Here is a 6,000-nt window from a genome sequence, read left to right on the forward strand (position 1 = left end):
ATACCGACACTTCTAAGTTTTTAGAAACATTAGGATGGTAATCACATACTGTCAGCTCCATCTGTCTTTTCTGTTGGCGGGGGACACAATTGACCTTTTCCTGTAACTACTTCAATTGAAAGCAAGGTTTTCAGGGAAGCAATGAATTGTTGCTTTAGGCTAAGGAAGGACTACAGCACAATGGAGTTATCTGGGAATCACTGGCTCTTCCACTTGAGAAGCTGGCCTGAAAGCACAGCCTGTGTCACCACAACTACAAAATATAGGACAGAAACTGAACAGTCAACTAAATAATGCACTTTATTGATTTTCAAGACTAGGCACAAGTATTCTAGTTAACAAGTAGTGGCTGCTCACAGACATGCCAAAGAGGAAAAGTGCAGAGTTCCTAAAAGACCAAAAAGGATCCAAACAAAGTTCCAGGAAAAAATTCACTTAGTCATTTCAAGAAAAATGTAAGCAACTGAGCTAGGGCCAGCGGCTCAAACAACCTACCCCCTCAAGTTTCCTAACAGAGCTTACAACCTATAAATTGTTAGAAGAACCAAGGATGGTGAGGGTGGGGGAGGTGTCTATGGTATTTGCCCTGAAAATGTGGCTCATGGCTTGGTCAAAACACCAAGAAAAGAAGAACTCCACATCTGCCTTATATTGAGGCAGCACCACAAGAAGAATTTACAACAGAACACCTCCCTCCCCAGACTACCCCATTAATTTAAAAAAAATCCCTTAACCCAGTTCAGTGTGATGAAAAGGAGCCCAGGAAAGGAGGAGGAGCCCTGAAGCCAAGCAGCAGCTGCACCACCACAGTCAGGGGTGCAGAGACCAGTAACTTGGAGTTGGGCAGGTGGAAGATGCCAGGGTCTTCAGTGCTTCCCACCATGATCTTGTGCTCCTTCCCCGGGGCATGGGTGCTGTCACCCTCCGCGCATGCAGCCTTGGCGCCGGGATGCTCCTGGGACGCCTGGTCGCTGGTGGTGTTTCCCATGGCTGCAGCTCAAGTCGGGGGCCACCTGGCGTGGAAAGCTACACCCGGTGGGGAACAAACACCCCTGTGGCGGCATCAGGGGCACCTGGGCCCCGCCTGTGCACCTTGGAGATGCTAGAAGGCAATCCTCACCGCAGGAAACCATGCCCCGTGTTCCTCAACCTCCTGGCCTACAGGGACTACAGGGCAAGCCCCGGGTCTCCCGCCATCCCCACTCTGGAAACCCGCCCTTGGGACTCCCCCACAATAGCGCACCCCATCCCCTCCAGCGATGCGCTCCATCTTCCTGGGAACAAGGGTGCACTGACACTCCGGCAGGCAAGGTCACCAATAAAGTTATTGAAATTGAAGCCGCACGGTGGGCCAGGGATTTGGGTTTTCTTCTAAAATGGCTACAAGACCAGTGGCCTGGGGCCACCCCTGTGCGCTCCTGCGGCCAGCTACCGTGGCTCCCCAGCCCTCCCGCCTCTCTAGGCAGCCTCCATAGTGGGTGCAGGCAGCCTCCAGCACTGCGTGGGCAAGGATAGCACGACAGTGATACCATGCCTGAAGCTCCTGATCTGAAGGACACTACGCTGCCTGGCAAGGGGACAGCTCGCAGGATGCATTGGGGCTCAGTGCTGCAGAGCAGGTGCAGCTTTCTCTATGGCCGCCTCACAGTGGCCTCAGGTGTGCTGAAACATTTTATGAACTGCATCTCCCTGAGCGGTGGCAGGGAGTGGAATAATAACATGGACTTCATCTCCAGGCAGAGGTAAGTAAAGGTCAAGTCTAGAGGCTGAAACTGTGCAGAGCCACAGGAAGGACTAGTCAGCCTGAATTGGGGTCCTGGGGAATAATTCAAGATGTAGTGTCTAATAGTAGATAGACCCTGACAAACTAGTGAACTGTTAGAAGAAGGACAATGCTCTTATAAGCTAAGAAATAACATTTTGCGCCATGTTCTCTTCTTTCTTTCTTCCCTTTCCCCTGTGCAGACATGAATCGTCTGCATAAAATAAAAGTTCCTTGTGTGAGACCTGTGTCTGTGGAGCGTTTCTGGGAGCTAGCGATGAACCATAACTGCACCTTAATACCTAATATCTGGTGCCAAAGACTCGGGGATGGGTTTTTTCTGCTGACTAAGCAGGCGGAATCCCATCCTATAACAAGCCCCGGCACCCGCTTATACAGGCTCGCCTTCCATTTTCCTGGATGCCCAGTTTTCTGCATACAACACCGGACTCCAGAATTGGTATACAAGCCTTTAAAGCAGAAAATTTATCAAGCTGCTGTTCTCCAAATTAAACTTGTCTGTAATAAAGCACCCATCCCCAGATGCCTTTACAGCCTGCTCTCCCCGCAACCGGACTTCTACCATGAACCCCTCAGTTGACCCAACTTCTAAAAAGGAACCTCCAAACTGCTTGCCCCACACTGCCCACTTCCAGCTCGAAGAAGTCAGATCGGTCATCACCACCTTTTCCTACAGCAGTGAAGGAGTTCCTAGTATTAGAGGGGTAAATGAAGTCAGAATTGGGGACAGGCAGTTAATGCAGAAATAGGGATCAATCAAATCGAGAAAATGAAGTCCATGAAAATCATCTGCCTTTGGAAGCCTGGGAGGAGAATGAATTTTTTACATCTCACCTGCAAAACCAACCCCAGTCACCTAGGCAGGAAGGAGAGAGAAGGCTTCAAAAAGAACTGGAGAGCAAGATTTTTTTTAATTTTTTATAAAAAAGGAAATGGCAGAATGTAAGGAATCTGGCTTCCCCACCACCTGTCAATCTGCATTTTCCTCGCCTCTCATGTTACAGGAATTTTCGGCTTACGTTGCCGTAATCTTCCTGCCTCCCACATTATGTTCTAATATGTCATTGGTCCATCAGTCAGTCTGTAAGAATTCTCCTCCATGATTGGTTCCTCTCAGCCCGCAAAATTCCTATGTCTGAGAGAAACCTTGCGCCATGTTCTCTTCTTTCTTTCTTCCCTTTCCCCCATGTGGACGTGAATTGTCTGCATAAAATAAAAGTTCCTGTGTGAGACCTGTATGTGTGGAGCGTTTCTGGGAGCTAGCGACGAACCATAACTGTGCCTTAATGCCTAACAGAACTGACCAGAGAGAATATGTTAAGAAATCATGAACAGAACTTCCAAGAATTATGGGATAACATGAAAAGACCAGATTTAAGATTTATCAGGATAAATGAAGGTCCAGAGATACAAACCAAAGGAATGCACAATATTTTCAATGAAATAATATCAGAAAACTTCCCAAACCTAAGGAATGAAACGTAAAATCAAATACGAGAATCTTACAGAATCCCAAATTGCAAGACCCACATCAAGTCACATCATAATGACAATACCTTGCATACAGAATAAGGATAGAATTTTAAGATTGTGAGAGAAAAACATCAGATTACATATAGGGGAAAACCAATTTGGATCTCAGATGATTTCTCAACCCAGACCCTCAAAGCTAGGAGGTCCTGGAATAACACATACCAAGCTCTGAAAGAAAATGAATGCCAACCAAGAATGTTATATCCCGCAAAATTAAGCTTCAGATTTGAAGATGAAATAAACACTTTCCATGATAAGCAAAACTAAAAAGAATTTGCAACCAGAAAGCCTGCACTTCAGAATATTCTCATAAAAATATTCCATGAAGATGAAGTGGAAAAAAAAATTAAAACCAGCAAAGAGAGGAATGGACTAGTCAATCAAAGAGAAACTAACTCAAATGAAAAACGAGAAATAAACCAAAATGACCAGGAATACAAATCATAGCTCAATAATTACCTTGAATGCGAATGGCCTGAACTTATCAATCAAAAGACATAGATTTGCAGATTGGATTATAAAACAAGACCCAATAATGTGCTGCCTCCTAGAGACTCACCTCATAGGCAAAGACATCCACAGACTGAAGGTGAAAGGATGGAAAAATACATATCATGCACATCAATAGGTTAAACAAGCAGGGGTTTCTACCTGTAAAATAGACCAAGTTATGTAAGCTATATAAAGGTAATTATACAATTGTAATACTACCTTAATACATTTTTAGCATATATAGGGTTATTTTGATAGCTCCCTTTCCACTGATATTTTTTCTTACTTTTCTCTTGATTAGACTTATTCGATTTTTATCCAATTTTAGCTGTATTATTTCTTTTCTATTTCACATATTTCTGCTCCTACTCATTTTTTCTTTCCTACTATCTAATTTGAAAATAATTTGATCATTAATCTAGCTTCTTTCTGATACAAATACTTTATGTATTCATCTGAGTACTCTTGTCTCAGAGATTCAAATTTTTAAGCTTTTATTATCACCTACTTCAAAACACTTTTTACTTACTTTTCTTGTGCTTTCTTCTTTTATCTGTGAGATGCTACAAGTGTACTGTCTGATTTTGAAGTAGTTGAGATGTGAGAGAAGTGTTCTATATATCTTAAGGTGATTGATTTCTAAAGTAATCATGCAGGAAACACAGTCTGCATGATTTCAAATTTTTAAAATTTCTCAAGGCTTATTTTATGACAGAATGTAGTCTGTCCCTATTAATTTTCCACTTGTCATTTTTGTGTATAGTTCTCTATAAATAACACATAGGTCCAGGTGGCAGATAGTGTTTTTAAGCCTTCTATATCATTACTCCTCCCAGCAATGTAAGGGGGTTAAAAATCTCCAAAAATGATTGTGGATTCGTCTTTCTAGTTTTATTAATTTTTACTTCATGTATTTTGAAATTTTGTTATTAAGTGCCTACATACTTAGGATTGTTACACTTTCTCTTTTTTTGGGGGGGGGTTTGCTGGGGATCAAACCCAGGGCCTTATGCTTACAAGGCAAGCACTTCTACCGACTGAGCTATCTCCCCAGCCCCAGGATTGTTACACTTTCTTAAAGAAGTTACCCTATTATGGTTATGAAATGTTCCCCTTTATCTCTGAAAATAACTTTTCTTGAAATTTATTTTATATTAATAGCTCTACTTCAGATTTCTCATGCTTATTTTCATGCTTCTTTTGCTTTTATCTTATTGGTGTACTGATAGTTAAAGTGTGCCATATGTATAGAGCACATAGTTATTTTTATGCATATTGAACATTTATACCTTTTAATTAAATATCTAAATCATTTACATTTAAATTAATTATTGAGATTGTTGAAAAAAAGAACACCTGACATGAAGGCCAGTGGAAAATTGGGTAAATGATAGGTTTGGTGATGTGATATTTTGGAAAACCAGTTGAATAGTCCTGCTGTCAGGCTCAGAGAGAAGACGAGATGATTTTCTTGCAATTTTTCGCTCTCTCATTTATCATATGGTACACAGCAACAGGTTTATTTTATTGCTGAACACTTTACTTTGCAAATAAGAAATAATATGTACACATGTATTCATATGTGGATATATATGTTGAGTACCATGGGTACTATCTACTCTTAGGAATCCCATTATGGTTTAATGTGAAATTCTCTGACAACAAATAATGCTGGGTATTTTTTTCATATGCTTATTTGCCATTTGATTATCCTCTTCAGTGAAAGACCCATTTTTGAGCTTTGTTAATTTTTAATTGCATTACTTGCTGATTGTTGAGTTTTCCAGTCTTTGTATATTTTGTAAACAAGTATGTGTACTGCAAATGTTAAAAATAATAATAATAATAATGATAGTAATAATGGGGGGAAGTAGATCATTGGTATAACTCCAAAATAAAAATTAAATTTTGTGGAAAAAAAAAACAACAAAAAAAAGAAATAACATTTTTGTAATGATTAATTCCAGAAGAAATAAACTCCAAGAGAAGTGGCAATAACGAAACATTAGAAGGCACACAAAATGTATAAAAATGTCACAGACAATTCTAGGGTTGGGAGTACCCCAAGATTTATGATAATGGGACTTATCATTCCCTATGAGAAAATTTTATTACTCAATATGTGTTATATATACAGACCAGCAGCATTCATGTATCACCTGGGAGCTTGTTAGAATCTAAGCAGGATCTGA

The 6,000-nt window shown here is 40.8% G+C and overlaps 1 pseudogene across 1 annotated transcript in view; it reads right to left on the reverse strand.

Annotated features, from left to right (window-relative positions):
* Positions 1-988, reverse strand: part of LOC306652683 (5'-AMP-activated protein kinase subunit beta-2-like) — a 1,102,880-nt pseudogene extending 1,101,892 nt beyond the window's left edge. Inside the window, exon 1 of the transcript in view lies at positions 803-988. The product of the transcript in view is annotated as a 5'-AMP-activated protein kinase subunit beta-2-like (transcript). The remainder of the gene's footprint in view (positions 1-802) is intronic.
* Positions 989-6,000: the final 5,012 nt, after the last annotated feature.

This window comes from Sciurus vulgaris (genome assembly GCF_902686455.1).
Source record: "Sciurus vulgaris genome assembly, contig: HiC_scaffold_442_arrow_ctg1, whole genome shotgun sequence".
NCBI classification, from domain to species: Eukaryota; Metazoa; Chordata; class Mammalia; order Rodentia; family Sciuridae; genus Sciurus; species Sciurus vulgaris.